Here is a 21,124-nt window from a genome sequence, read left to right on the forward strand (position 1 = left end):
AAAAAAATATTAAATTGAACTTTTGAGTATTACTTTTTTCTAAATTGAACTCGTTTTTTGACAGAGAAAATAAAATTGTCTGGCCGTTTGACATTTAATGTCAAAGGAAGCTAAATAAAATCGAAAAAAATATACGTTTTCAAACTAAATCTTAAATAACTTAAAAACGATTTATTTTAGGTATAGGAACATGTATAGTTAAAAAGTCGTTAATTTGGGTGGAAACAGTGGGAAATTGGGATAGGAACAGTGGGTTTCCATTTGAAAAAAATGATTTTTGATAATTTTTTAATTGCTCAATTCCATGACAGCTACCGCCATTATTATATGACATTTGAACAATTTAATTTTTGAAATAGATAGCCACATGTTTTCTCTTTATGTTACAGTGGCTGTGGTAATCACTAAATTTGGCTTTTAAGCTATACACCCTATACACATTTTTTTGACAGGTAGTTTTTTTCGTTCAAAAAATTTAAATATTTTTTTTCTCAATAACGGTTAATGTTAGGTATAGTGTATTTAACATCAATATTCGTAGAATTTTACAGAGATTTTAAGTATGTAAAAAAAATAGGGGCAGCCATTTAAAATAAGAAAGTTGCTGTCAACTTCCGATAATTCCGGAAGTGCCGCCATACTGAAAATATTTTTAATCGATAGATCTCGTTGTAAAACAATGATGTGCAAAAATCTCCGATCTAGATATTGTGGTTCTCTAGAAACTTCTAATGCACGCTTAGCCTGGGACACCCTGTATACACAATTTACATCACTAAAGCTTCATTATGGAGATTTTGCTGTGTGAACAAAGCTATTAACCCAGTAAGAAATAAAATATAAAACAGACTTAACAAAGATTAAACTCGATAAAGCTAAACTCGGAATTTTATATGCCTGGGTCGATTTTCATCTTTAGAATTTCGATGAACTTGGGGCGTAAATCTCAAATTCGGATTTCATACCGATTTGATATTGAAATAGTTGAGCGAGAGACGAATGGACTCAAATACCCCACTTAATTTGTATATGAATACGCCCTTCACAATTCTCTTCTTCTTCACTTCTTGCGTTGCCTAGGTTGTCAAGAGCATTTTGTCAAAAGACTTTAATAATGAGTACATCTGAACACCCTGTTAAATATTGTGTGTGCATTTTTCTTCATTTCAAATAAGATTTTTCTATATTTCAAATACGTGTGAATACGTGTATTTCAAAAAAAAGTGTGAGTGGATCGGGATCAGTTTTTTTAACTGGAACACCCTATATATTATTGCCTTTTTGGCTTCCTTTCAGATCACTTTACATAATCCTAAGACATGAGTAAATATATTTCGATAATTTCAGAGATATTAATCTATACTAATATATAAAATCCTTATAAGTGACTGACATACTGATTAATCACGATCCTGCTCAAACCACTCAACGTAAGAAGCTCAATTTTGGCATACAGGTTGATTCTAGGGTGTAGAGGTTCGATAAGAAGGGATTCTTCGAAATTCCAGTTCCAATGGGGTGAGACCACCCCTCAAATATTACAATATTTTTTATTTAAAAAACGGTCAAGTTTCGGAAAAAAACGCTTAAACACGTATATTTTATTTTGTTTTTTTACATATTTTAAGATTTTTAAAAACGTATACAGGGTGTTTCGAAAAATTTGGTCATTGATTAATCACGATCCTGCTTAAAGCGCTTGACGTAAAAAGCTGATTTTTGGAAAACAGATTGACTTTAGGGTGTAGAGGTTCGATAAGAAGGGATTTTTCGAAACTCGAATTCTAAGGGGGTGAAACTATCCCTCAAATATTAAAATACTTTTTATTTAAAAACCGGTGAGTTTTTAGGAAAAACTCTCAAACACATATATTTTATTTTGTTGTTTTACATATTTTAAGATTTTTTATAAATTTATACAGGGTGTTTTATAAAATATGTATGACCATTGAGTAATCACGATTTTGCTTAAATTGCTTGACGTTTAAAACTGATTTTTGGTAAACGGATTGCCTCTGGGGTGTAGAGGTTCGATAAGGAGGGGTTTCTCGAATCTCAAATTCCAAGAGGGTGAAAACGCCCCTCAAATATCACAATATTTGTTATTTAAAAACGGTTAGTCTTTCGGGAAAACGCTTGGACACGTATAATTTATTTGTTTTTTTTACATATTTAGAAATTTTTTAAAAAATCATACAGGGTGTTCCAAAAGGTTGGGTAATTGATTAACCACGATTCTGGTTAAACTGCTTGACGTAAAAAGTTTATTTTTGGCAAACGGATTTTTCAAAAGTCAAATTCCAACGAGATACTATACTTTGCTATAAAAAATATGGAAATCGCAAATCATACAGGATGTTCAAAATTCTACGCCAAACTTTCTAATATATAAAATAATTTTTCTTCGTTTTTTTTAAATGGAACACCCTGTATATTATTTTTTCAATCGATGGAGAATTAAAAAATAAACATTTTTTCTATATAGAGTATTTCAAAATTTTTAACGGTTAAAATTTGACAGCGCGCGGTTTTGAGTTTTCTGCGGTAGTTGAAAGTTTTTGTAGCTTTTGACCAACTATCTAATAATTATTAGTGTTTATTGCAAAGAAATCTATTTAAAGTAGTTTTTAACTATCTACGATGCACAGTGGTTCCCAGATAGGTCATTACTTAGAAATATTAATTTCAAAATGTTTGCATGAAACTGTGTTGCTAATACTTTTCTTATATTCCCCTGTAAACGATACATAATAACTAACAAAATCAAGTAAGCCTAGTGTAGCGCTTTTTTTATTAGAAATGTCACATTTTTGCTACGGGTATCAAGCCGACATAAACAGTTTTTAGATACCGCCAATTAATTACTTTTTTTATTAAAATTGATAAAAGCTGTTGCCTTTTCTGTAATGGACGTTCGAAAAGAAGGTAAAAAGAACTGTTTTTTCTTTTTTGCACTTAATTAAACCTAAGTAATATTAGTTTATGGCAATTTATTTAAGTTTAAGGCAACCAAAATTGTATTTTTACATTTTTCCTTGTCACTCTTTAAGACTTTTAACTACTTTCCCTTTCAAATCCTCTTAAACGGCATGATAATACTTGTTGCTTAAAGTATATTGCATATAAATTAATTGCCATTGGCTGCCGGGAATTTCCGCCGGATCTTATACCGGGTGGTTGTGGTTATAAAGATTGACTTTTTGTCTTAAAATAAAAGTAACTTATTTTTTCCTCTTCGTGTCAATTTATTTCGTGGACACACTGTATATCAATTGACAATAAAATTGTATTTATAAAATGAAACAACTGTCTCTTTTATTCTTTCAACATTTAAAATAAATTTGACCTCTTCAATACGAAAAAACATGTACATATGTGCAAACATAATCTGTATACCTTTCCGAATAGTTAGAACTTAAAATGCAAATCACACGAACTGGGCCCAATTTTTTTAATAAATATTACATTAAGTTTTTTATATAAATTTATTTAGCATTTGTTATCAATTTCGATTAAAAAAGGTGCAGTCAAGCTATATCTAGATATCTAACAGTTATGACTGCGCAGCTAATTAAGGGGAACTACTGTGCGATGGTTCGCCAGTGCATAGTTTGTAAAAAGGTGGACTATTCTAACCTGGAATTGATATTGCGACGGTAAATGTCATTACGTTTTTTTTTACCTTTAGCCATGCTTACAGTAGCGTATTTAGATATTTTTAGTTATAAGTAGATTATTAGAAAAATACGTATATTTTCTTATTTGTTGGCGCTTTCGATTGTGAAATTAGAGTTACCCTCAGTTAGACCTCAGGCAAAAATAGTTATAATGGAAATTTGGTCTGAGGTCAAGAACAGTTAACCTAATAGGACTGCTCATTCAGCCAAAAGTGTCCGCCAGGTGCATGCGAAAACTACTCGCTTTGTGACGTCATTGTAGCCCTTGTCATGGTTATTAGTCCTTATCCGGCAACTAATAATACACACACGTGCATTATTGGTTACCGAATGCAAAACGTTCATTATTTAGTTTATTTATTTAAACACCTTATATGTATGCAGTAAAGAAAATGAACTGTATAAATCGTATTAAATACTCGGATAATGCATTTTTAAGAACAGCAGGTCCCAGCATCACCTTTTGCAAGCATTCTTTTTAGAGTACTTCCATATTTTGCTTTAAAATAATTAATAAACAAAATCGTGGGCACTTAGTATGCACTTTGTCACAATCCACAACACAAAATGAACGTATTTATACACTCTATAGCTCTAAAAACTTTAAAGACACCTTTTTCACATTTAAAATTGACAAAATAATGAACTCAAAATTTCTCTGCTGTTATTTTAAGTTTACCATAGGCAACTAATAATACACACTATCATGACAAGGCCACGAAGGCTTTGACAAGGGCTACAATGACGTCACAACTGTCAGCTGAAGCGCGGGAAGAGGCGAAAGTACGTCTTATGAGGATGAGCAATCTTATTAGTTTACCGTTCTTGGTCTGAGGTAATCTCAATCAATTTTTTATAAAAAAAAAGATCACGCCACTGATAGAGCCAAATGACAGAAAGATAGACGAAACTCAACCGTGTTGTCATATTTATGTGCCCATCTCTTTTTAACTCTCGTGAAAGTGTCAAACCATGTATGGTTCTAAAAAATTGAGTTTTATGAATGGAGTGTTCTGTCTACCCATTTAGATGTCTCTGGGACCAACAAAGGATTAAAAATTCAAGATCATTTTTGGCATCCAGATCAAATCGTTGCGTGTGTTGTCCCTTTAATAAGCGATCCCGTCCCAATTATAACTCAAATGTGACACCCTGTATTTACCTCCCTCCCCAAACTTCGTCGCGCTCAAACCATTCATGATTTCAGCGCTTTAGAGCCAGCCGCGTTTCAGCTGAAACTTGAAACGCGGTTTCAGTGACTATCTTGCCGGTTCCAGCGCAAATTCTCGGGACAGATCCAGGCTTCGCGCGCGCTTTTGCTCTACAAGTTTTTCGTGACATTTTTGAGAAAGGACGCGTGTGGTTTTTGGCCGGACTTTATAACGAAATAATAAAAAGAGAAAAATATGGGAGTGCTTTAAATTAATTTGGGGTAAGTTAAATTTTAGTTATTTTTTATTAATTATTTTTTTTAATGGGGAACTAACCTAAAAAATAATTTAAGTTTTCTTTATGGGAAATTGTGGAAAACTAAAAAAAATGGACATGTGTCTTTCCTAGTTCAGTTATTTCGAAAGTTACAAGAGTTTATGTTTTTTTATATACTCAGATATACTGAGCGTAGAGTGACGGCCTAACCACGCTTGAGCAATTTTTTCAAAACGTTATATCTCTGTCAACATTCAACGTACGAAAAAAGAAAAAATACGTGTCTATTTATTCAATTGTCTACCAAAATTTAATGAAAATTAATAATATTTTTTTAGGTAAGTTCCCCAATATTTACAGTTCAGCTCATTTGTTTCGAGGTTTACAAAAAAATATTAAATATAAAAGTTATAGAGATGGTAAAGATACACATTTTAAAATTATTATACAGTATACAGGGTGCTTCAAAAAAGTGTGGCGAATATAACATGTTTTTTTAAACGTAACACCCTATTTTTTATTTTATTTTTAGATTCTGCGTAACATTCCATAACTTTTTTATGTATAATGTTATATACCTAAAATTAATAGTTTTTGTTATATTTAAATTTGTTTACACAAATGTTAGATTGCAGTGGGTTAAAAAATTGTCAATGCTGGCATTGATTCTGAAGTTGGACAACTGAAATTTGGTAGGAGTATTTTATAAAGATATAGAAAAAGACCTATGTAAAGATATTTTAGTTAGATGTAACAGGGTGTTCAAAATATATTTAGGAATTTCAACTACTTAAAATTAAGGAATTTCAATTTTTTAAAATGGTACACCCTATATATTATCATTTTTTCTGATAGATTTTACCAAACTCTTCAACTTTTATTTAGAATGTCATATACCTATTTTTATTAGTTTGCGATTTATTCTATTTTTTTCTATTTTTACTCATATTTTTAATACAATTGCGCTATAACATCATAGTTGCCATGACAAATAAAGGCAATGTTATAGGCTTGGTTGAGTCACTTTTGAGACGCACGCACCCTGTATACATTTTTTTATCATATTTTTCGTTTAATCATTTTTAAGTAAGTTGTTTTTTTATTAGATGGAGAATTAAAAAATAAACATTTTTTGTATTTAAAGTACCTATTTCGAAATTTTTAATGGTTTCGCAGATATTCGCGGTACACCTACATAATATGGATATTTCGATAAGGTGGCTTCGATGAAAATTTACTGTGGAAAATGCCATATGTACTATATTTATATTTATGTTTTTTGTATAAAATTTTTATAAAAAGCTTTGAAGTAGTTACATTTCTAACTATGGTTTGTCTTAAACAAAGCTTAAATATTTGAATATATATTAGAAAACATTATTCTAATTAGCTCTTAGCTAAAGGCTCTTTGTTTAACAAAGAAAACAAAACATACTTTATGTTTTAATTAAAAATTCTTTCTAAATAACTAATTGGTAATTTTTTAAAGCAACTGTCATGTATTTTTGTCTGTCTCATTTTTTTAGCAAAAATACTTTTTACTAACATTTAATAACTAATGTTCCTACGTATGTCTTAAAATTTTAAGTTAATGTTTTTTTTTTCACATAATTTTATGTCAACTTCAGTGTCAGTTAATTTTCCTCAATACTAATTTCTATAAACAAGTCTCTCCATTTTTTAATTATTAGACTTAAAACAAAAATTAAATACTGCAAATTTTAAACACCTCCTAAAATTAGTTCTTTGTTTGCCTTTTACTGTCTATTTTTAGGAACAATAAATAAATAGAACATTGTTTTGCTTTAAATTTTGGTTGGAATTAAAAGATTTTTATATTTTTAGAAAAATAATTTTTAAACTTCTTCATTTATTCCCAATGTTGTTACTTAACAAGTAATGTACAATTAAATCCATATTAAATCACTATGCGTCACCATAAGCGTTTGGTCCTTAAAGAAGAATAAGAAAACATACTTAACGCAATATGACGTTGCAGTCTCATTGACAGTATCAACGGAAGTCAGTAATAAGTATAAAGTTATTTTTTACATATGTTTTTCTGTTTATATACTTGGTTATTACTGTGATTTTATCTTTAATATCGTTAGTTCTGTTATCTGTTATTAAGATTTCTTATAAAACCAAGACTGTATCATTACCACTATTTACCATTATTTGATCACGTATATGTTGATCACGAATTTCTATTGAAACAATCTGGCAACTCTGATGGAAATTAAGATTGGACTGGACGCAACCTGGGGAATAAGGGCCACGAGCTAATCTAATCCCCAAATTGAGCTTCCGTATAAATTCAAAGTTATATCATTGGTATCTGTTATTTGCTAAAAGTATCATTCCACCTGCAGTTAATTTTGACGAAAATATACAGGGTGTCTAACTTCGGTTTGTGATTGTAACGGGTGTCCCACTAAGAATAGCTCTCGGCTGTATCTCGGAAAGTATTAGCCGTAGGGCTTACGGAAAAAAATATTTATACCTAAAGAGGCTATGAGAAATTGCTGGAAATAATTTTCAAGTTTGTAAAATAGCCGTTAGGGGGCGCAACTGCTATGGAAACTAAGAAAATAGAATTTTTACAGAATTTTGCCTAGATAATGGATACTATAAATAATAGTTTCATAATCTTCAGTAAATTTTGGACTTTCTTTGTTAGAACCATTTTCCCCTATCTGCTAAAATAAAGTGGTGGGGGAAGGTTAGATATATCTTTATATAAATGTTAATAACTCCGGACTGGATGATCAGAATCCAACAAACGGGGGCTCGTTTAAAAGAGTGTTTCTTACTCTATATTATACCATAAAAATAATAATAATAAGGTTTTGAACGTAGACGCTAGGGGGCGCTTTCTTATAATTCAACAAACAAAGCGCGTTTTTTCGAAAAAATTAAATACGAGAGTATATGTCATTTCAGCTGATAGTAAAGAGTAGTAAAAGCTTAAAAAGTCAGCGAAAACCGCATCTTGATATCTTCTTTCAAACCGAAGATATTAGCGAAATTATAATAAATACCAAAAAATAAGCCTTTAATTACCTTATTTTTACAATACGGTATCAGTCTAAGGTATCAGTAGCCCTCTTGTTTATGCTCATTCTAACAAAAAATATGATAGAAGAAAGAAACAGTTAGTTTATTTTAAAATCGACGAAATACCATAATACCAGATGTATTAATATGTAATAACTAAGATATTAATAATAGTGAACAAGAAACGATGATTCGGTAAAGTAATGGTAGGCTTTGGAAAAAAGTTGCTTTTCACGTAACAGTATAAACGTCAAACTGTTATTCATGCAGTGCCTTCTATTAAAAGATCAGCCTACGGGCGGGATTTATGACGTCACGCTAGTTAGATATAACGGATTAATAAATATGCTGTAGAATACATGGAAAACATAATTATTCCTCAGATTTTTGGTTTGTATTTTAAAAATGATATAGTTTAAATGAAATATACATAATATACAGTTAATAACTACAACATATATACCTATTTATAGTAATAAATACTTTGGCAATAAACTATGAACCATACAAATGCAGCAAATGTTTTACAATGTACAAATAATGTATAGGTACATAAGATAATGGGTAAAATGTAAATATATTTTAAATTTTGGGGTTTTGAAAATCGATCTAATTTAACAAAAAACATTTAATATCTACTAATAGTGATGTATTATTATTTGCATTCACAAAATTTATATGTATATTTTGCAAGTATCAATGTTCGAAAAATTATATTTACAAATAATACAATATTATCTAAAAAGGCGTCAGCGATGGCTATGAAATGAAGATCGCTGGCATTTTTATATGTTAAATTATTCTAAAATTTTTGATTTTCTTGGGATTTTAGGTTCGGGAAAAACGCTGATTAAGTTTTCATTTGGGTTTTCATTATTTTTTATTTGGTTTAAAAAAAAAACGTTACGGCTAACTATAGCCTTCACAGTGTTGTGTCATATGAGAAAAATAGTGTCGAATATAATCCAAAAATTACATATACAATATAATTCACACCTCATAATGTTTACTGCAATTAATAAACTAATATAAACTTATCAAAAGATGACCACATATTTTTTAAATTATTATTCTTAACACTAAAATTATCTACATTGACTATGGAGTACGCAGTAAACATTATGTGCGTGGTGTGAATATTTTATATGCAATTTTTGGATTATATTCGACACTATTTTTTTTCATATGACACAACACTGATGGAGGCTATAATGTTAGCCGAACCGTTTTTTTTAAACCAAATAAAATAATGAAAAAAATGAAAAAAATCAATCAACGTTTTTCAACCTAAAATTAAGAAAATCAAAAAATTTAGAATATTTAGAAACAAGGTTCAAGAATATCAATTTTTCCAAGATCGTAAAATTCTAGTTAATTATTTTATGTGTACAGTTATTTAAGGAATGTCATCGATATTCATTTCCAAGCCAACTAGACGCCGTTTTTTTTCGTTGATACCTTTATTCTTAAAACTTAATTTTGTATTATGCAAATATACCAATTTTATTGTTATTTTATTCATATTGTATTCAGCCATCACTTAAATATTTGATATTAATTTGGTATTATAAATAATCAATACTATTCATTAAAAATTACTGAACAAATATATGTTATGCTTAACATACATTATATATTATCAAACAAAAACACATTCTTCTTTTAAACTGTATCAGTCTTGTCTTTACAAAAATCTTTTTTAAAATTTGAACTCAAAATAATAATCTTTTGCATGATCTCTAATACACATATTCTTTATTTTTCCCTAGTTCATAATACCTACTTACGTGTTTGAATCTATCGAAGCTGAACCAGCAACACTTGGAGTGGAGATTCCACAATATGAATAAAATAAACATAATTGTCCAGTTTTCATTAATACCATCATGGGAGAATATTATTTTTAAATTTATTAAAGATATTTTCAATAAAATTCTCTTGATTTATAACTCGTACCCACTTTTCTTGCTCTTCCGGACACTTTAGGCTGCCTAGTATAATAACTATCCTTTCCACCAGGAACACAACAAAGATGAGGCATAGCACCAATAACACACTCCACTTAAGCTTTATTGATGAATTGTTAGAGTCTTAAAAACACACACAAAAATCACGATAAGTAAAAAATGTATGGGCACTTTTAGGTTAAATCACTTGCACAACGTGTAATTTTTAAAATTTCTATTTTTTTTATGCGAAACCGAGTGACCATATATCTGGTAGTAGTTTATGTCACTTCAACACCAAAATAATTAGTTTTTTGCACTACAATAATAAATAATACCAAAAATCAAAGAGTTAAAACCAAAAATCAACCGACAAAATATGAAACGGAATCTAACCCAATATCTAAGTATGTACAGCTGATGAAGTAAACAAAAGTCCGCCCGTAGGCTGATCTTTTAATAGAAGGCACTGATTCATGGTACAAAGAATACAAGGTATGATCGATAGCGGCTCCAATTTCGTTCAGTTCGCGCATACCACCTGTGACGTCACTAGGAAAATAATGAATAAATATAAAATAAAGAAAGTTGACAGGAGATCTGCATTTTTTGGGGTTATGGTTAAGAATTGTTTATTTTTAAGACTTTTTAGTTCGTTTAATTTAATAATTACTAAAACCAGCAGTTCCAAAAAAATATTTAAAAATAATTATCTATTAACATGGATTTGGACGATAATAATAGGTAAGAATACTAAATTTATTTCTATATTCGGTATAAAATTGTTTATTAGGTTTTTAGTTTGCGATGTTTATGGTAAATAATTTTCATGTTCATTGCCTCTGAATTCACATGAGGACAGAGATGAGGATATCTATGGAAAAGTAACCACAAGAGGAATTGTTACATCATTTAAAATATGTTGGGAAGTTGAAGTTTCCCATTAAAAAGTAGAAAATGCCAATGCAGTTGAATGTATTGTAATTCTGATAGAAGTAATTCAAAAGGTGAAGTTTATTATAATTAGTGGAATAATTAGTAACCTGTGCTTCTTTTTATATGTAGATGTTTCAGGTTTTGAGAATAAATCGGTTGAACGAAACCCAAAATTTAGAGGAAGTATTTGCATACCCAGAATTTGCCCAAGCTCAATTGCCCAGCTCAAATTTCCTTTAATGGTAGGCAATTATTCAATGCAAATTAACTTTTTAAGTGACTGAAATATTAAATAGTTTACAATATGGTATATCATTAAAAATATATTACTTTTAGGTACAATTAGGGCCCGATACATTTCAAAAAGTAGAATATTATTTTATATTAAATGAGGTATTGTACCAACAATCAATTTATATTAATACCGGAGATTAAAAAATAAATAGAATAAGGATAAATAGTTCTTTTTTTTATACTACAAAAATAAACTATAGAATACAACAGTATTTAAAAAAATAAATAAAAAGTTATGTCCCGGCCGAGATTCGAACTCCGGTCTCTCGCTTCCTAGCCCGACTCCTTACGCACTGCTCCACAGTAACTTGCTTAGCGATAATTCAATGACGGTATATAAACAAAAAAACAGGTTTATAACAATATCTTGACGATTTGAACTGGCGCGCGGAGAGTGCTGACCAATAGCGCCTGTTATCACCTGTGACGTAGCGACCAACCTGCGCAATATCATACCTTGTATTCTTTGTACCATGACTGTTATTAGATCAACATTTTGATAGTCTTAGTCGCGTTTTTTATCTTTTAATTGCTTTTTTCAAAATACCTACATTATTTGAAGTTGTTGGCATTTTTAAATTAAAATTAGATCTAAATGGAAGTAGTTTGGATATGGCGTTTATCGCCTCAGCCTGAATAACTGTTGGTAATTTACTTATTTCGTTTTGAGCCATTTCTGGCTCTAATTCAATCAGCAATCGATACGAAAGAGAATTAAAAACATATTAAAAAATATTGGCTGAAAACTGACAACTAAAGAGACAGCTTTATTTATTTGTCAAATTATATAGAAACCAGCCAACCCAGCACAATATTTTTTTCTACTCTTAATAAATTCCTTGAAATAATAATTTCTGAATATTTTTTAAAACGTAACTCGCTATGGAAAAAATATTGTTTTATACAAAACGATAAAATTGCATTATCGTCTCCCGATCGTCTCATTATCGTCTTTTCGGTATTTTCTTATATAAAAAATAACTATTATTTAAAAAAAAATGTAAATGAGCATGCCAGAATGTTTAAAAGTATGCCACAGTTGTATGAAAAGTTTACATCAAACCGGACCGAAAATTCCAGAATACGTCCCTGTTTAGAGGGATGGGGGTGAATGATAGGTGGTAAACCTTTCTTCTGGATCTGATTGGGAGGAAACCGGTAATAAATGTGAGTTTGAGGGCCTGTTTTAATGAGTGTGAGGAAAAAGGTGTTTTGGGAGTAGGCACGGAGGAAGGGAAGACATATAAATATAAAACAATGGAGGAGTGAAGTTGTTACAGGCTAAAATATGTGGGTGTGGAACTTAGGGCTACCTAATATGTTAGGGTCAATTGTTTGAATCGTTGTTTTGCTAAACATATACCGTATGGTCACAGCTTAAGTGTTTAGTTTAAAAAAAAGAGTTTATTTTATTCTTTTTAGTGTATTTAAATAAAAGCTTGTTTTTAAAAAAAGGTTTTTTTATAAAATTTATTTTCTACTTTTTAGTTATGCTGGTTTCTCAGTGCCACACACTTAAACTCAATTTTTTTCTTAAATAACTTTCTATGGGTATCCTAATAATATGTATATCGATTTTCATTAAAAAAGGAGAACTTAAAAAAAACGACAGCTGTCAAATTTGACAGTTCAAATGTGAGACAAATAAAATGAAAACCGACTATGGGGTAGGGGGCATCCAATATATCGATTTTTATCAAAATCGGACAAATTTGAAATTATTTGACAGCTGTCACATTTGACAGCTCAAAATTTTTTTCTTTCATTTTAGCCCACGGCCATCATCGATTTTTATCAAAATCGGACAACTTTGAAATTTTTTTGACAACTGTCAAATTTGACAGCTCAACATTTTTTTTTCATTTTCGCCCATGGCCGTCCTATATATCAATTTTTATCAAAATCGGACAACTTTGAAATTTTTTTGACAGCTGTCAAATTTGACAGCTCAAATTTTTTTTCTTTCATTTTAGCCCATGGCCATCCTATATATCAATTTTTATGAAAATCGGTTGACTTTGAAATTTTGACATGTCATTAAACTGTCATTTTTTCAAGATGGCCGCCCATATATTTTTTTTCATATGTATATACCCACAATATACCTATACAGGTTGTTAAATTGTTCATTACTCGCGGCAAGAGTTTTATGGTTGAAATAACCTCGGCCCGCTCGTCGATAGACGACGCGACGGGACGAGTCGGCAGAAAAATCAATAATGCATACGTTCTCAATAGGCAGTGTTGCCATTCTGTTTCCCTATAAGTAACTGTCGAGTTAACAACCTGTATATATATATATATATATATATATATATATATATATATATATATATATATATATATATATATATATATATATATATATATATATATATATATATATATATATATATATATATATATATATATATATATATATAAATTTCAGCCCGATCCATTCATAAATAGAATTTTAAAAAATCAAAAACCTCAAAAATGCCGCCATTTTGACAGCTGTCAAAAATTCGGGTCATGCCTTGCAAAAAAATGTATTATCATCGGGACTGAACCTACATGCCAAATTTCAATCTCCTACAATAAAAGAAAGTGGTTTTAATTTAGCTTACAAGATTTGCCCCGAACAAACATACATACATACATAGATAGTTACATACAAAGCAAGTTAAATAAAAGCTTATAAAACTAGCCTCCAATGAGGAAACTAAATAAAAAAATGGTCACTTGGCATTAGCAAGCCTCCAAATAAGTAGTCTTCATCGTTTTGAAAAGCACTAAAGTGTGAATATACTTTTGAATTGAACATTAATTTTGAATTGAATTGAAAATTAAACAGACTATATTTTGAATTATTTCCATAATTATTTGTGCAACCAGCAGCCGCACATCCCGGAAAACCTTTTCCCATTCCATCAATAAAAATAAAATTGAAATAAAAGCACAAATACCTATGGTTAAATATAAGAAAAAAAAATCGAATTAAAATCTTCCGTAATACGGCCCTACGCGCCACCGGTGGAGGCTATGCATCGACTCAATGGAGAAGAATTGTAAAGTCAGTTAACAGCGAAAATCAAAAAGTAAACAGGCAACAAAGCAATGAGATTTTTGAATGTCCGGAGTGCGGTAGGCAAATAACATCACGTATCGGGCTTTTCAGTCACAGAAAAGCTCATGAAAGAAAACGTCTGGGGTGACCATTTTTTAATGCGTGTCGAATACTCGTCAGCGAGTAATGGTAGTATGTATGTATGCTCTACACATATACAGGGTGTTTCAAAACAAATGCGAAAAACTTTAGGGGGTGATTCCTTGTTCAAAATAAAGGGTAGTTTGCTTTATAAACGTTGGGTCAAAAGTCAACCATTAGGGAGATATCGCGGTACAAAGATGGCGGAAAAATAATGTTTTTATTTTGTTATCTTGAAAACGAAAAGAGATAGACTAATGAAATTTTATGGAAGCATTACTGTTATGAAAACACACTTTCTGGTAATTCTTTCACTTTTTTAAAATGAGTGGAAGGGATTGAAATAAACTACCCTTATCATTCATGTTAACGAAATTTAAAGAAAAATCTTATCAAACACATGCAAATTAATTTGGATAGTTTAGTTTGTTTAGAAACTTTTTTACCTCTTGTGTTTTTTTGATAAAACTCACCGATTGGAAATAAAAAAATAAAATGTAAAGCATTATATGTCAGGACAAAAAACATTTTTAGATTAAGAATCTAGTGATAATAGCGATAATAATAATCACCTAATAATAACGTATTGCAGTAGAGTAATGTCAAATAAAATAATATTAGGAACATCCTAAAAAGTAACAGCGGCCGACTAGATTTTTTCCTAAAAAATTACAGCAGCCCACTAGATTCTTTATCAGAAAATGTTTTTTGTCCTGACATGTAATGTTTTACATTTTATTTTTTAATTTCAAATCGGTGAGTATTATCAAAAAAATACAAGAGATAAAAAAGTTTCTAAACAAACTAAACTATCCAAGTTAATTTTTTTGCAAGTGTTTGATAAGATTTTTCTTTAAATTTCGTTAACAAGAATGATAGGGGTAGTTTATTTCAACCCCTTCCACTCATTTTAAAAAAGTGAAAAAATTACCAGAAAGTGTGTTTTCATAACAGTAATGCTTCCATAAAATTATATTAGTCTATCTCTTTTCGTTTTCAAGATAAAAAATAAAAACATTATTTTTCCGCCATCTTTGTACCGCAATATCTCCCTAATGGTTGACTTTTGACCCAACGTTTATGAAGCAAACTACCTTTTATTTTGAAGAAGGAATCACCCCCTGAAGTTTTTCGCATTTGTTTTGAAACACCCTGTATAGAGCTATAACTTTTTTTTTATTAACTCTTTGAAGTGTTGTAGTTAGAAATATATTTGCTAAGACGAAATGTCTCGTTTTGTATTTAGCCATAATTTACATAATATTGTATGCTATGATACACATTTATCAAACAATATGTACTAAAATATATGCAAATAATGTATAGGTGGGACAATTATAACATTATGGTTAATTTATTGCAAAAACAAGAATAATAAAATTGACATTGACAGATTTTTGTTTTTATACGCTATATTACCATAATTATAATATGTTGTACTACGAAACCCTCCTTAATCGTATTTCTGGCGCATATTTAATATAATTTTTGTGAAAAAAAACTTAAAACGGAAGGTAAGAAATAAAAATGTAACTAAAATCCTTTTTACCGCCTCAAAATGTAAACTTGTTAGCTATAATTTGATGAAGCTTTTAGAAATCTTTTAAGAAAACAGGATAAGAAAATATTTTATTAAAGGCTTTATAGGTTTTATAGGCTTTTTAGTTTCCTATAATAGTTATTTTTTATTAGTCGACCGAAAAGATTATTTCACGAGCGATGAAATCGTGAGTGACTTAATTTCGGGGGGAGCCGATAATGCAATTTTATCGTCGTGTATAAAACAAAATTTTTTTCCATAGCGAGTTACGGTTTAAAAAATATTCGGAAATTATTATTTCAAGGAATTTATTACGAGTAGAAAAAATATTATGCTGGGTTGGCGCTGGTTTCTATGTAATTTGACAAATAAATAAAGCTGTTTCTTTAGTTGTCAGTTTTGAGTCAATATTTTTTAATTCTCTTTCGAGGCGATTGCTGATTGAATTGGAGCCAAAAATGGCTCAAAACGAAATAAGTAAATTACCAACAGATATCCAAACTACTTCCATTTAAATCCCGAATAACTTATGAAAAGGAATACAAAATTTTTCAAAAAAAAACGTGCGAGAAAAAGTTTATAACCTATCCTCGCTGTTAAAGTATCATTTAATCTACCCTTGCGGTTAAAGTACTATTTTATCTACTATTTTTGATAGATATAAGGCAATTTTAACGGTTGCTATGAAAAAAATAATGTTTTTATTGAGATTTACTCTTGCATAAAGCCATTAAACCAGCTTATTTTATATTTTATTTATTTTTATATACAGTGTGACCCACTCAAGACCGGGCACCCTCAATAAAATCTGTGTTTATAGTCCGATTTTGATGATTTTTTTTTCAAATATAAAGTTTCAAAAAATGTACTTTAGGGCTCTATGTCATGTTATTTCACAAAAAACAAGGCCTACTTAATAAAGTTTTTGTGGTGAAAAATTTGCAAAATCATATTAGCGATTTTTTTTCAAAAAATTTGAGTACACCCCTACATTCGGCATCCCCCAAAACAGTTCTGTACCAAATTTCGTTTAAAAATATTAATTATTAATAATTCTGCAGTTAAATTAAATAATTCCCTATTTTTGCCAATTTAACGATGAGTTATCACGTAACCCTTGAAAAAACAATCCACAACAATGGGTTAGCTGTCAATTCTTGCAGCGTAGAATTGAATATTAATTTAATAGCACGCAGAAAAGTGTTGTATCAAGAAATATTATTTGCATTATGGAACAATTAAATATTAGGGATAAAATTGAAATTATTCGTTTAGTGGGTGATAACTATCTTCAAGCAGGAGAAGCTGCCAGAGAATTTAACAACAGACATCCCGACAGACCTGCAGTAAGTAGAAGCACGGTTCAACGAATAAATAGAGTTTTTAATGAAACTGGTTGTGTGTCAAAATACTTACTAAAAACAGAAGGCCGGAACATCGAATAAATAGGCGGAATGAGGAAATATTAGAATATTTTCGTAACAATCCTCGTGCAAGCATTAGAGGCGCCAGTGTTGATTTGGATATACCAAGGGAAAATATTAGGAGATGTTTGCAAACTAATAAAGTTAAACCCTTTAAACCAAAGATTTTACACACTTTGGAAAACGGAGATGATGTTAGACGATTAGAATTCTGCTTATGGGCTCAAGCAGAGTATTTAAATAATAGAAATTTCTTAAAAGAAATTTTATTTAGTGATGAGGCAACATTTAGTTCAAACGGAGTAGTATCCTCTAAAAATTCGCGATTCTGGGCAGTCGAAAACCCTGAATGGGTGATCAATACAAGAAGACAGTATTCTCAGAAATTAAATGTGTGGTGTGGCATACTTGATGATAGAATCATTGGTCCATATTTTTTGAGAGAAATTTGAATAGTCCAACGTTTTTGAATTTTCTGATTAATGACTTTTGGGATGCAATACATAATTTACCATGCCAAACCCGTTTGAATTTAAAATTTCAATTGGACGGATCACCTGTGCATAACGCGGCAGTTGTCAGGGAATGGTTAAATGAAAATCTTGAAAATAAGTGGATAGGTCGAAATAGCCCGCTAATTGAGTGGCCACCGAGATCCCCGGACCTAACACCCCTTGATTTCTTTCTTTGAGGTTTCTTAAAGCAACAAGTTTACAAGTCTAGACCTCAATCTGTAGATGAATTACGTATTAGAATTACAGAGGCTTCTGCAAATATTACACCACAGCAGCTTAGGAATGTAACTGTTAATCTAAGAAAAAGATGCGACAAATGTATTGAACTGAATGGAGGGCTGGTAGAAGCAACTAGAATTATTTGAATATGTTTAACTTATTATTCGGTTATTGTGTTGCTTGTAGTATTTTATCATTGTTTGTAATAAAACTCGTTATCGTGGATTGTTTTTCAAGGGTTACTTGATAACTCATCGTTAAATTGGCAAAAATAGGGAATTATTTAATTTAACTGCAGAATTATTAATAATTAATATTTTTAAACGAAATTTGGTACAGAACTGTTTTGGGGGATGCCGAATGGGGTGTACTCAAATTTTTGGAAAAAATCGCTAATATGATTTTGCAAATTTTTCACCACAAAAACTTTATTAAGTAGGCCTTGTTTTTTGTGAAATAACATGACATTGAGCCCTAAAGTACATTTTTTGAAACTTTATATTTGAAAAAAAAATTATCAAAATCGGACTATAAACACAGATTTTATGGAGGGTGCCCGGTCTTGAGTGGGTCACACTGTAGTTTCATTTAGTTTCTAAAATTTTATGTTTTAACTATAGTCTATTTCAAAAAGCCAGCGAGAAGAGTTGGTGCTATAAAACCGATCATAAACCGACTGTTTAATAAAATAAATTGTTTTGCCCTTGAGTGAGCCCACAAGAGATTGCAGCAAAACATTGTATTGTTAATAATTAACTAATGCTTACCCTAATTAATACCTTTTTTGGGCTTAAAAATCCAAAAATGAGATAAAATACTGGATGTTTGATAAGAAAAAATGTAATTTTAGTATAGATCTTAGTTATGAAACACCCTGTGTATCTCAAAATAATTTTAAATTGTGCACATTGCCCACAAATACCCACAAAATATTTTGTTTCTACATCTTTCCGTTTTCGTATAACCAACCGAAGCGAATGAGGTGGGCCACCCTGTATATTTCACATTTTTCTGAATATTAAAGAATCTTGTATACTTTTAGAGTGCAACAGACGTCCCGATATCTATTAAATAATATTTTCTTGTAACACTTTACAGCAAAAGTCTCGGTTCCTGTTGAAATATATTGTACGTCTGTATTGTACATTTTCAACCACCAGAAGCAATATCGAAGTTTAGTATATTTGCCGACTGTATACGACGTATCTTCTATTGCTTTTTGTCACAATTTACAGGAAGGCTTTCAGTTCATCCTTGGAATATATTGATTCGTTTCTTTATTGTAACACACGCTACAATAGTTATTTACAGTACAAGTGTGTTTCTGAACATGATTACAACAACGAGTGTGAACTAATCACACGAATGTTGTAATCATGTTTAAACGCACGTGTCATGTACAACGTTTTATCTACAACCGAAAAAATAAGAATATAATGGAATATATTACATAACAATTATGTCAATTACAGGATTACAAGCATGTTTTCTAACATTTAAAAAAAAACGAATTATAAAATTTCAATATATGTATATTTGTCGTAGGTATAAAAAAAGTTAAATATAAAATGGACAAACGCTTACTTACACTGCAATAAAACTTCCACTTTTAGTTTTGCAATCCAAACGCAATATTTCTATTTCACAAATAAAAATATCCGCCAACACTAAAATCGCTGAAACTTCCGCGGCTGACAACGAAAACTGAAAAATATAACGGCACTTTTTGTTTTGGACCTGTATATCAACATTACGCTGTACTATTATGTGTTTGTTGTTGAAATAATATAAAATATCTAATTATTAAGTAATTTAAGGTGCCTATTTTTCGTGCTGGTGATCATTTGAAATTATTTATCATTTGAGTAGTAATTTTCTGTTTTTAAACGTCATTATCAGCTGTACTAATAAAATTAATCATATTTATTAAACTCATTGGGCGTAAATATTAATTATGCAACTAACACAGCTGTTTTTAACTAATGCTCAATTTTTGTTTCAGACAGGTATGTATATGTATATAACTTTTAATGAAAATAATCTATTAAAAAGCTACAGATAGATGTTGAGTTATATTATCATAAAACAGAAAATTACTTAATAAGTATTTATTTGGATTAAAGATAGGGCATAACGATAAAGAAGATTGTATAAAAAATTACCAGGTCATTTTTGGTTTAAAATACAGCGATTTTCATTTGAAATATCGCAAATATATTGAAATAACCTTTTAGTCACGTGATTAAGCTTGGCCGACACAGTGTTGCCCGCTTTTACATATTTTCTTTTAATCAAAATATTATCATTATCTGCTGAATACTATGCTGCCGAAATTTCTCGAATACAATTCGGGCCACCCTGTATATTGAAATTCGAATTGTTCCTTTAACTTTAAACAAAATTCCTTGAAATAGCTTTATAATGGTCAGCATTCCCGAATATTCTAATTAATTTAGGTGACCACTGCGAGAATGAAACTGTGAGAAAGTTGGAAACGCGACTATAGAGTTGTTGCCAGTTTCCTGGTAGATGACACTATCATCGTGTCACTCACAGAATACAATTAAATGTATTTTCGGTAGGAATTACCTACACATGTTAAAACAGTGTATTATTATAAAGTATTTTAATTATAAGTTTTCAAATTAGCTATGACACAAATACTTTATTTTGGTTAGCTTAAAATTAGCAATAATAATCAATAAATTCGAAAATTTTGTAAACTCAGAATTATTTATCTTGTTTCCAAGTTCTCCAGAAACTTCTAATGCACGCTCAGCCTGGGACACTTTTTATTGAATCGTTTTTTCTTTGATCTTATTGTTTTTTTTGCTTCCGACAACGGGGAGAGGTATACTTCCCGAAACGTTAAGTATCTTTTTGTCCGTTAGGCAAATT

General features: G+C 30.3%; 1 protein-coding gene across 2 annotated transcripts in view; it reads left to right on the top strand.

Moving 5' to 3' along the window:
* The first annotated feature begins 4,884 nt into the window (after positions 1-4,884).
* LOC115887973 (neuropeptide FF receptor 2-like) overlaps positions 4,885-21,124 on the top strand; it is a 163,247-nt gene continuing 147,007 nt past the window's right edge. For both annotated transcript variants that reach the window (XM_030907547.1, XM_030907548.1), the window contains exon 1: positions 4,885-5,109. The gene's annotated coding sequence lies outside the window, so the exon portion shown is untranslated. The remainder of the gene's footprint in view (positions 5,110-21,124) is intronic.

This window comes from Sitophilus oryzae, unplaced genomic scaffold (assembly GCF_002938485.1).
Source record: "Sitophilus oryzae breed Bouriz unplaced genomic scaffold, Soryzae_2.0 scaffold_682_pilon_pilon, whole genome shotgun sequence".
NCBI lineage: Eukaryota > Metazoa > Arthropoda > Insecta > Coleoptera > Curculionidae > Sitophilus > Sitophilus oryzae.